The following is an 11,684-nucleotide window of genomic DNA, read 5'->3' on the forward strand; positions in this document are numbered from 1 at the left end:
ACAATACAAGAGCCTATAGCAATGTTTCCCAACTCCAGTCCCCAGGACCCCCAACAGGTCATGTTTTCAGGATTTCCTCAGTGATGCACAGGTGATGTAATTATTGCCGGCGCTTCAGTCCTTGCCACAGGTGTTCTTGCTAAACAATATCCTGAAAACTCAACCTGTTGGGGTGCCTGGAGGACTGGAGTTGGGAAACACTGGCCTGTAGGGAGTGGACAGAGACCTAGAAGCTTCATGCATCTCAACTCTCCTGGCTGCATTCACAACAGCGTGAATATCGCACAAGGTTCTTTTGTACAATCATACACATGAGCGATTTTTTTATTTTTTCCCTTGTGGCAATGCTCCGAGTTTAAAAATCGCTGCATGTCCTATTTTTCCGCATCCCATTGAAAACGTGAGAACATTACGATCTCCTGCTGCTGCCGTGGTAGGGGATTCCTCATCACTGGACTCTCCTCGGGGATAAGGAATCCCGTGCCACTGCTGTCAAAGCTGCAACAGAGGATTGCAATCTTCTCCCACTGCCTTCAATGGGGCCGGCGCTGCTGACGCCGGCCCCAATGGAAACAATAGACGAGATCGCGAGAATAGTGGATATGCTGTGATTTTGTTTCCATGCTGCATCGCACATGAGAAGCGAGCCTTTGGCTTCATAATTTTGTGATTTCTTGCAACGCTGTTAAAATCGAATGATTTCATCGCCAGTGTGCAGGCGCCCTTAGATGAAGAGGCTGAAAATCTGTCCATACATATGAGGGTGGCTTCACACTTGCGATCGTGATATCGCTACGTATTTTTAACGCGAATATCAATAGGACTTTCTAATGTTAAAAACACATCGCACAAAAACCGCAGCTTTTCGATTTTCGTATGATGCGTTTTTAACATTAGAAAGTTTTATTGGTGTTCAGAAAGTCCACAGAATTTCCACCCCATGTGAACATACCCTAAGTGCGGCTTTACATGCAGCGTAAATGCTGCGGAATTTCCGCAGCGGATTTTGCTCTGAGAATTATGCAGCATTACAGTATTAGGGCGCATTCAGACGACCGTATATCGGCCGGGTATTCACGGCGTCCCTCTCTGCAGGGGGGGGGGGGGGGCGCTGGAAGAGCCAGCAGCAGTGCACTGAGCTCCCGCCCCCTCTCTGCCTACTCTACACCCCCTCTGCACTATTTGCAATGAGTGAAGGCGGCGCGGGGGCAGAGCTAAGTTTCAAGACTTTGCTCCGCCCCTCCCCAGCCCCCTGTCATTTCAAATATTGCCGAGGGGCGGAGAGGGGGCGGGAGCTCAGAGAACCACTCCCGGCTCTTCCAGCCTCCTCCCCCTGCAGAGAGGGACGCTGTATATTGGCCGGCGTGAATACCCGGCGGATATACGGTCGTCTGAATAAGCCCTTAGCCGTATGGAGAAGCTTTCTGAAATCTCCAAGGCATGCAGTAGAAAATCTGTGCAACAAATACGCAGTATTTTTGAAAACCGCTGCAGATTCTAAATCCACAGCATGTCTATTTATGCTGCGGATTTCTACTGTGGATTGGAACACTTGAAATACAAGCTCTACTAAACTGTCTGCCCCTTCCCTCCCCCTCACCATCTCTCGGCAAGGGGAGGAGGTGTAATGAGCGGGAGCTAGTGTGCTAAGCTTCTGCCCCTTGTTGCAGCCAGAAATGGAAGGAGCAGGATGGGGTGGAGCTTAGCTCCACCCTCACCCCACCCCCTTCTATTGCAAACAGCCGGCAATGAGAGGATCAGGGAAGGGGATGGGAGTTTAGCAGTCATGCTGCCACCTCCCTTCCCTGGCAGCGGTCATAGGCTCCCATAGAAGTCTACGCAGCTGCTGGTGGCGTAAAAGCGCCCGTCCGAAATCCACTATCCTGGCCGGCCGGGCAGGCGCTTTTATGCCGCGGAAATACGCCCATGTTCACTGATGCATTGTAACCGCCCCCTCCCATTGCAAATGCCGGACTGGAGGAGAGAGGCAGAGAGCCGGTGAGTGGGAGGGAAAGGGGGAAGTGTTTAGATGAAAGTGTATGTCGGCCGGCCATGAAAGCACTGGCTGATATATACGCTAGTGTAAATAAGCCCTCAAATTGTACAAAGTTGGACAATCCACAGCATAAATAGACACGCTGCAGATTCGTTGAGGATATTTTCTGCACCATATGAATGAGATTTTAGGAATAAATAAAAATCTTGGTATTTGTATAGCGCCAACTTATTCCGCAGCGCTTTCAGGTAATTATTACTTATTACCCCCCACCAAGCTGGGTTCTCATTTTACCGACCTCAGAAGGATGGAAGGCTGAGTCAACCTTGAGCCGGCTACCTGACGGAATCTTCTCCTCTACTTGCCTTGTACTGTAGATACTGTGGAATATCCTCAGCAATTCCACAAGCGACATTCTGCAGCATTTCCTGCTCGTGTCAAGACACTCAAAGGGTTAAAATGTGCAAGTAAATCTGCAGCCAAATTCACGCCATTTAGGCATGGATTTGGCCACTGCAGGAAAGCCTGCTGCGGATACAGACTGTGTGAAGGATACGTCCAGACGGCGAAATTTGCTGTAGAATATCCGCAGTGGACATTCTGCAACAGATCCGCAGCATTTGGTGTAGATTTTGATGCAGTTTTTGACATGGATTTTGGTGCAGAACTCCCCCCCCCCCCCCCCCCCCCCCCCCCCCTCATCGGAAGAGGTCAAATCTGCTCAGAAAATCTGGTACTATGATTGACATCCTGCAAATTTAAATTCTGCACCGCATGTGAATCTCTACGGATCTCTGCGGATCTCTGCGGCTCTCTACGGATCTCATGCACTTTGCTGCAAATGTAAGTGCTGCGGATTTTCCTTACAGAAAGTCTGCTCAGAAATCTGCAGCCAATCCGCCCCATATGGACAAACCCTCAGACTTCTCACAGCAGAGAGAACAACTACATCAGACTAGACAATCATCTGGCTGATGAGATTGTATGAGCACCATGTCTGCAATGACTGATCGTATGCCGTCATTGTACTGGTATTTGGGTACTGAAATGTATGGCGTTCCGTCTCGCTTTGTATTGTGTTGCACGTTGGGATGCCATATTGGATGGTACGATGCTGAGTGTGACTATGTCCTCCTGTCTGCTGATTGCCTTGTGAATGGACGGGCTGTAAAGCTTTGTATCTCCGTCCTGTGATCTCATTGTATCCCTTATATGTGGCTGGAGAGGATGTGACCCTATTATTATGGAGCTTTTCATTCCCCGGGGTAAAGGAAACCTGTTCAGGATGTGTCGGTCGTTCAGTTATATAGGTGGTCTTCACCTGGAGGGGCCTCAGCGTTTCATCTTTATGTCCAGCTAATAAAATGTATCAGTGGTTGTGTATTGAAGAGTGGGAAATCCATTGCCAACAATGTCTGCCGTGGGCTGATTGTCTGCAAATCACAAACTAAGGTTTCCTCATATCCAGAGTCTAATATACTGGTCAAAACATTAGGGGAAAACTTAAATCCCACATCGCAATCGGATCTCGATCAACAAGAACTCAAGTTGACAATGACGTATTTAGGGCTCCTTCACACTGGAGAGGGCGATATCAGGCTGTGAATCGTGCCCGCTAATGCCCCGCTATCCATGTGAAACCCCTGGTTGCAAGGCACTTTCATCCGAAAACAGCCTTGCATCACTGTGGGGCTGAAGAAATCCCCCGCTGCGGCTGTCACAGTCACGGCAGAGGATCGCAGAATTCTCCCATTCTTTTCAGCAGCAACGTCGGCCCCATTGAATACAATGGGCGATATCGTAGAAAGATAGGACATCCTGCGATTTCTTTCCTGCATAGCATCCCAACGCAGTGCCATGCAGGAAAACATCGCTAATGTGAATGCACCCTTTTAAAAGAATGGGTTTTATATCTGTGCGAGATGTATGCACCTCGCAACGCACACCTCTTGCGTGATTTTGACGCCAGTGTGAAGGGCCCCTTATAGTCAATGGGAACTAAAATAATGTGAAGAGAACAGATTGCCAATGGTTGACCAGCCAATCCTGGTGTTAGGCTGTGAGCACCACTACCGGAGGTCAGACCCTCATACCACCCTCATGGAGCCTGTTTCTGACAGTTTGTTCAAAAACATGCAGATCAGTAGGGATGCAACTAGAAGAGGGCCACTTAGCAAATGTTTGAATGCAGCCCCCTTCAAACAATTACTAGCGCCATGTTAAACTTCATGTAAGGACTTACTTTGGGGTACCAGAAGAAGCCACTAACAATCAAGGACAGAACTGAGATCATTCTGATGATTTAGAAGTTCTTCAGATGTTTGTAATGCCCGCTGGTAAGATTCCAAGAGTCTGCCTGGGTCATCCTCACACAACTTCTGTTGCAACTATAGTTTTTACGGGGTCCACTTGTGTGTCTTGAGGATCCTTACCACAGTTGGTTGACTCACACCGTGCTTCAATGCCGCTCTACTGGTGCTTTTCTATGGCCTCTTCATGAAAACAGCTCACACAGGTGTTGACACCTGGGGATTGGAAGCACAGCTCGGACCACCAGCCCTCGGTTTGTCCTGGACACTACCAGTTTCCCTGAACTTCCGAATCAGTTTCCTAACAGTTCATGCATTCACTAGTTGTCTTCTTAAATGTTCTTGATTGAAACCCCTCGTCCACCTCGTGTGAGCTTCTGTTACTGACCATCCGGATGATCTCAACTCTGTCCTGGATTGTTAACACCATCGTCAGGTACCTGAAAAGACATGTGATTAGTGTTTTCAATAGCACCTAATTTAACATAACTTTTTTAATACTCAACATGACATCAGCAACAACTCAAAAATGGTCACAAGTATTGAAAATCTGACTGCACCTATCAATTTCTGATGAAATTTTACCTTGAAATGATGTATCCGATCACCCCCTTTCCATTGAAATTTCTTCAGCTGAATCCATAATGGCTGCTATCAAGATGGACGACAGGCACCACCATAGTGCCAAAAAGTTTTCTCCCACTCGTTTGTGTGTTCTACAATTTTTCAACTTGTATTTCTTTTTGTTCAGAAGATATTCCGGGTGGCCCAGGGGCGTAACTATAGAGGATGCAGGGGATGCGGTTGCAACCGGGCCCAGGAGCCTTAGGGGGCCCATAAGGCCTCTGTCTTCTCCATATAGGAAACCCAGTACTATGAGTAAAGCAATATAGTTGGGGGCCATGTTACAAGTTTTGCATCGGGGCCCAGAGGCTTCAAGTTACGCCTCTGGGGTTGGCCCTTACATTTGAATTGTCCTGTACCATGCTGCTAAGTGTACGCCATTCTTTATGGAAGTGCACAGCTGCAGAGATGAGCCCGCTGGTGCCAACTTCCACGCAGGAACGGGAAGCTAAGTGAATATAAATACTGCATATCCAGACTCCTCTGAACTTGGCCTATGAGCTCCATAACTTAGTTTATGGTGCTCATAGTGGTGACAGGTCCCCTTTAAGCGACTTGAAGTTATACTGTGATACTGTCATTGCAAATTTAAGTTGATCTCCCAAAGTGGAGCTCTCACCTAGTTGTGTGTGGGTTCCTCATTAATTTCGCCTTCTGGGGTTTGGGGAGTGGTCGGCTGGCAGAGAAGAGGCTAAAGAACAGGAACACACACAGGTAGACCCCCGAAGCCTGCTTTATGTATATTAGTCCTGGGAGCCCCCCCTTACCTCTAAAGAAATACATCCACTCATTACAATTTTATCAATATTATGAATAATCACAATATGCTCATGAAAGAAAAAAACTAACTTGATAACTCATTAGGGCATATGATCGAAAAGTTTTGCAATAAGCATTTTCCTGTCTCTTACTCATCTGTCTGTCTTGTGGTTTAGTTAAGTCAATAACGGTACAATTATGTTCATCTGATCAATTTCTTCCACGATACTTAAAGGGACACTCTGATGAAAATACATTTTTGCGCCTGGCCCCCTCACTTGATTACCTGTCATATGCTAAAGGTCTCCTCTGTCTGTACTGTAGTTACTTCCATGCAGTGCAGGATCCTGTCTGATGCTTATCGGGCACCATATTCATGTTGCTTTCACATCAATCCTATTATGCATCAGCACAACATTACATGATCAGCTACAGCCTGCAGCTTCTCTGCAACACTGCCATTACTTTCTATATTCACCTAATAATATACATACCATGTGTAAATAGTCAGGAGGATGAGCTGTGATCTCCTCTATTAATACTGTGTGATCATCCTTACGAACTGTGATAGGAGTGTCTGTGCCCCCCTCTGAAGAGCTTGTGTGGTACACTCCATGTAATATCAAAACACAGGACTTAAAGGGGTTGTCCCGCGGCAGCAAGTGGGTCTATACACTTCTGTATGGCCATATTAATACACTTTGTAATGTACATTGTGCATTAATTATGAGCCATACAGAAGTTATAAAAAGTTTTTCACTTACCTGCTCCGTTGCTGGCGTCCTCGTTTCCATGGTTGCCGTCTAATTTTCGCCGTCTAATGGCCAAATTAGACGCGCTTGCGCAGTCCGGGTCTTCTTATCTTCTCAATGGGGCTCCGTGTAGCTCCGCCCCGTCACGTGCCGATTCCAGCCAATCAGGAGGCTGGAATCGGCAATGGACCGCACAGAAGCCCTGCGGTCCACGGAGGGAGAAGATGCCGGCGGCCATCTTCACCGGGTAAGTAAGAAGTCACCGGAGCGCGGGGATTCAGGTAAGCGCTGTCCGGTGATCTTTTTTAACCCCTGCATCAGGGTTGTCTCGCGCCGAACGGGGGGGGGGGGGGGGGGGGGGGTTGAAAAAAAAAAACCCGTTTCGGCGCGGGACAACCCCTTTAAACTGACTAGACACTGAACACAGAACCCCAAGTGAGTCTAAATCTGAACTGGTCAGAAATAAGATCATATGACCACCTAAGGAGAAAGGGGTATCAGGAGTATCAGATAGAAAGGACTAACAAACCGAGCCAATAGTAGCCAACGTATATATACTGGGGAAATAGCTGCATATTGAATGGATACAAAAGTGGCCCTTTAAGACTGGGTTCACACGGGACGGCTTTGCTGTGAAAATTCCGTGTAGAATTTCTGTGCGGCAAATCCGCCCGCGGCTCCTAATCCTGGGATTAGTCAGCCATGTGGAGGAGATTTTGCAAAAAATCTCGTCCACACGGGGCGGCCAATCCGTCGCAGCAAATCTGGGTGGAACCGACACTGCGGCGCAGAATTGACATCCACAGCATGTCAATTCTTTTTTTTTTTCTGTTGCGGCCTCTCTCTCTCAATGGGGAGTGAAAGCCGCAAACGGAATGTTGGCGGCTGAACTGCTCCAAAATCCGCGACGCAATGCTGCAGGTTTTGAAGCTGCAGCTCTCCTGTGGAAATCTCACGGCTCTTCGGTGCGGCCAAGCCGCTGGATTTCCGTCCCATGGGAACCCAGCTTAAGTGTTCTCTCAATTTTTTGACCAGTGTACGTAATAAGATTATAACCGTCCAGACGCCACACTGTACTGTACTACATTACCCATCATGTCCTGCTGAGCGAGTCACGTATCTAATCCCATCATGTTGAACATTGTCTGCTGAGCTGCTGTATCTAATCCTTGTCACTAATGTAATGTATCTATATCCCCATGTGTGATACTGTGTGCTGAGCTGCCGTATGTAAACCTGGTGGTGTGATCCTTAGTTACTTTGTGCCCCCATGCTGGGGGTCATTCATTCTCCTATGGAATAACATTCAGGCTTTGTTGACTTCATCTGGGTAAAGCGAACGCTCAGCTGGTCAAACACACGGACGGACAGTCATTTACAGTGTGTGAAGATGGAGGCTGGAAGACGCCTATGCTCCCAGGACATATGTACATGCTACCGACCCTGTACAGTCAGATGTGTGCACAGGTTTCATGATATTGGGGGGAGTAACGATCCCCGAGGACAGACTGAATTAATCTCATCATCGGCTTTAGGCCGAGTTCACATCTGCGCTGGAACCTCCATTGGAACTCCGGCACAAAATACCGCAAGAAATAGCGCTACATGCAGCACTCATTCTTCCGGTAAAACACTGGGCAGCTAAGTGGAAAATGGACGGACCCCATTATAGTCGATGGGGTGTATTTGGCACCATCATGAAACGGATCCGTTTGGCTACGTGATTCCCCTTTCCTGCTTCTCGAATGGAGCGGGAAAACAGAACCCCAACGCAGATGTGAAAGCAGCCTAACTTGATCTTCCTGGTTCATGAAAAGAATTCCAGAACTACAGTGAAGACTGACACTCGTATACTAGCTATAACTGTGACAACTATCAGACCTGGGGTGTATATTTGGGTGCAGAATGATTGTCACTTCCCTTTCCCCACACATATTCCACATTAGTTGCACTCTACTGCCCCCTTTATCAACAAGGCTGCTTGTTCTTGACCTCAATGTTATAGCTATGGGAGGCACGAGGACACTTGAGCTTCATGAGGCGACTGGCCTGGTGTATATAGCTGACTGTCCAGGACTGCCCCCTACAGGTGGGTCCATACCTGGTTATGCTCTTATCTGCTGTGTTGGTATATGGAGGGCAGTAAATTCCACACTGAATGCCCCCTTGTTCTTGCACTGATCCCCCATGCTCTCCCCTCCTACATCCTGCCCTGAGCCCATCTAGCTCTGCTGTTCCAGGTTGGATACATTGTATCAGTCTTGGCTGTTCTAATATATACAGTATACAGCAGTCAGCATCCGTCTTCCTCTCCTGAGGAACATTAACGTCTTTTGCCAAAGTTCTGCATTTATTGGAGGATATGATAATTTCCCAACAAAAATATTAATACACCTCCTTGAGTCGTCACATGGCGGTCATTACAGCTTCCCCAAAAGCTGTCACCCAGCTCGCCTCAGTCCTGAATGGCAAACCAGCCTAGACTTCGGATCTTTTAAAAGGTGAATGCAGTCATTCATACATGTGATTTTTCTTCCTGCACCAGTCTTAAAAAATCGCAGCATGTCTTATCTTGGTTCCTTCTTCATACACTAAAACGTCCCATTCAAATCAATTGGTGCGTGAAAAAAAACCCGGAATGCGCTCGCATGGCATGTGTGTGCGCTCAGTTATTGTTTTCATAAGTGAAAATTTTAAAGGACACCAATTGGGCCACCTTCCGTTATTTCAGACGCTGTGAAAAAGCGATGATAGTCGCACACTAGAAATACAAAAACGTAACAAAAACTTATGTCAAATGCCCATACTCTCGCAGGAAATGTTGGCCAGTTTTCCACTAATTAAAATTGCACTCCTTCCCCTTGTGAATAAGGCCTTCGGCCATATTTACACGGTGGATAGCAAATCTGCGTCCGTGTCCTGTGCGATGTGCGGGAGACCACATTTACGCACGTCTATTCTCGTGTGAGACTCGTACGAAAATAGAACATGCTGCAATTTTTTCGTTTCACGGTATCTCTGACAGAAAAAACACCCATTGCAAACAGTGGAGTCTATTTTCGTCCAAATATTATGCGTCTCGCAACACACAAAACCTGCGCGCGAGAGAATATTGGCTGTGTGAATACGGCCTTACACAGGGATGTATCCCCTTTCTCAGATCCTGGAAAAGTTAGTAGAGATGAGCGAGCAGTGCCTTATTCGAGTACCTGCCCGCTCGCCTCTAAAGATTCGGCTGCCGGCGCGGGTGAGCGGTGAGTTGCGGAGGTGAGCCAGGGGGGGGGAGAGGGGGAGAGGGTGAGAGAGATCTCCCCTCCGTTCCTCCCAGCTCTTCCCGCCGCAACCCCGCCCGCCGCTGGCAGACGAATCTTTAGAGACGAGTGGGCAGGTACTCGAATAAGGCACTACTCGCTCGAGTAGTTTGCCTTATCGAGTATGCTCGCTCATCTCTAAAAGTTAGGTGAAAAACCTTCTTGCGTACAACCCCTGTCAGCTGTAATAGAGGCCATATTGGTTGTCACCCAGCTTTTCCAGAAACGGTTATATCCAGTGAAAAAGACTGGAGAGTCCTAAAGGGAAAGTTGTCAGTTGTTGGATATGTAACTTGGAAGATTTGCTGTTCAGAGTGAGAATCTTTCAAGAGCGGCTTTCCCAATCTTTATAGGTCACATCTGTGGCCACTTGGTGTTATAATAAAGTAATAGTCAACCTGGCTGAGGACATGTGACTGCGCCCCTCATGAATATTCATCACCTGTAATTTTGGCGCCAGTTTATCTCTGTCTTGTGTCAGTTTTTGGCCGCATGTGTCTAGTAATAAGTGTTGCCAAATCCCGTGTAAATCCCCCTCTCCATGTTCTCCACCCACTGGGAATGTTTCCCAATCTGTATTTTCATGGAGCAGGAGTAGGGGTCATCCTCTATTACAGGAGACACTTCACAGTATACAGAAGGATGTTGGGGGGTATTTTAGAGGGGTGCGGTTCTAATGATACAAACCATAAAGACTCATTGGATGGAACATCTAGAAAAGCTGAGGTTGTGGATGTATCTGATGCCAAAGTGCCAACCAAGGGGGCTCTGCCTCTCATGTGACCAATAGGCAGGGCACGTCTTAGGAATGTGTAACATGTACCTCTCATGCTGAAAGGGGCACCCCAGAAGACCTGGCATCTGAGGCTCACAGCACCTCTAGTGTTGAGCAAAGGGAAGCAGTCAAACTTTTTTGGGTGTTGTACTTAGCTAAAAGTTCAATGTGAACCCCAGCCGGTTCATTTCAGCCAAACTCGTAGACTGCCTGTCCATGGGCGTTGCGGTATCCCACGGCGGAGATCCACCGCAGGAGCCGGCAGACGGAACTCTACTGTTAGCCTATCTGACAGATAGGCTAACCACGGAGAATCGCAGTGATTTGCAGCATGCCTAGAATTGCCGCCCACGAGCGGAGAATCGCAATGATTCTCCGCTCGTGGACAGGGGGGCTGCAATGCTATGGAGAGCGCTCACTGTGTTCCCCGCAGCTGGATTATCGCCGTGGGGAACGCAATTCAAACCCGCCCGTGGACAGGCAGCCTTATTATTCTTATTCTCTTTTTCTTCTCCTTCTCTTCTGTAAGAAAAGAAGGAACAACAAAGCAGAAAAGGTGTGGTGGCTTAGTGGTTAGCACTGTTGTCTTGCAGTGCTGAGGTCCTAGGTTCAAATCAAGGATAACATCTGTGTAGAGTTTGTATGTTCTTCTTGAGTTTTTTCTTCTCCTCAGGAGAAAGAAGGAGTACAGATAAGGCAGAGAAAGAAAAAGAAACATGGTGGCTCAGTGGTAAGAACGGTTGCCTTGCAGTGCTGGGGGTCCTAGGTTCAGATTTGCCCAAGAACATCTGCATGGAGTTTGTATGTTCTATTTCTGTTTCTTCCACTTCTCCTTAGCTTAGTGGTTAGTACTGTAGCCTAGCAGCCCTGGGGTCCTAGGTTCAAATCTGACCAAGTAGATACTGTCATTGGTCAGATTTTAATCTAGGGTCCAGTACCCCAGGACAATAGTGCTAGCCACTTAGCAAAGGTGTATTGGTGAAATTCTAGTTCAATTACCGTAAGATCAAACCAATCCTTCTGCCAAAGTTAGGGGAACCGGCTGAACCAAACTTTTCAAAACTTCACTAACCACTACTAATCTTAGTCTTAACCCAGCAGTATTATCTGGACATTGCGTAGCGCTGTTATCTGAGCAGTGCATGATGGGATTATCTC

This window comes from Eleutherodactylus coqui, chromosome 12, assembly GCF_035609145.1.
Source record: "Eleutherodactylus coqui strain aEleCoq1 chromosome 12, aEleCoq1.hap1, whole genome shotgun sequence".
Classification (NCBI taxonomy): Eukaryota; Metazoa; Chordata; class Amphibia; order Anura; family Eleutherodactylidae; genus Eleutherodactylus; species Eleutherodactylus coqui.